This window comes from Oryzias melastigma, unplaced genomic scaffold (assembly GCF_002922805.2).
Source record: "Oryzias melastigma strain HK-1 unplaced genomic scaffold, ASM292280v2 sc00305, whole genome shotgun sequence".
Taxonomy (NCBI): Eukaryota; Metazoa; Chordata; class Actinopteri; order Beloniformes; family Adrianichthyidae; genus Oryzias; species Oryzias melastigma.
The window spans coordinates 151,452-151,885 of NW_023416915.1; positions in this window are offsets into that span (position 1 = coordinate 151,452).

The following is a 434-nucleotide window of genomic DNA, read 5'->3' on the forward strand; positions in this document are numbered from 1 at the left end:
AAAAAAAAAAAAAAAAAGGTAGATAACGAGTTTTAAAGTCGTAAATTTACGAGTTTTTCTCGTAAAATTACGAGAAAAAACCAAGAAAATCTATGAGTTTAAATCTCGTCAATCTACGAGATTTTAAGTCAAAGTGACCAAACCCCTGCAAGTGAACGCCATTTTCAGCAGCAGACTAACTTTTCAGGTATTTGGAAGCTCTTTTGTTTGATTTGCAGTTAATTAATGTGTCATTAAGTGGGTTGCTGCAGTATTTCTTTTTTTAATGTAAAATTTGATACATGGATCACTTATTAAATGCTTGTTGTTAGAACATACTGCAAAGCTTCGGCAAGGAGAAGGTGCTTCCATCACCCCCGCACCCCACCCTGGTTCTTCACCAGCGTTCTCCATCCCCGTGGACTCCAGGCCTAAACTGGTTCGTACTAGCTAGC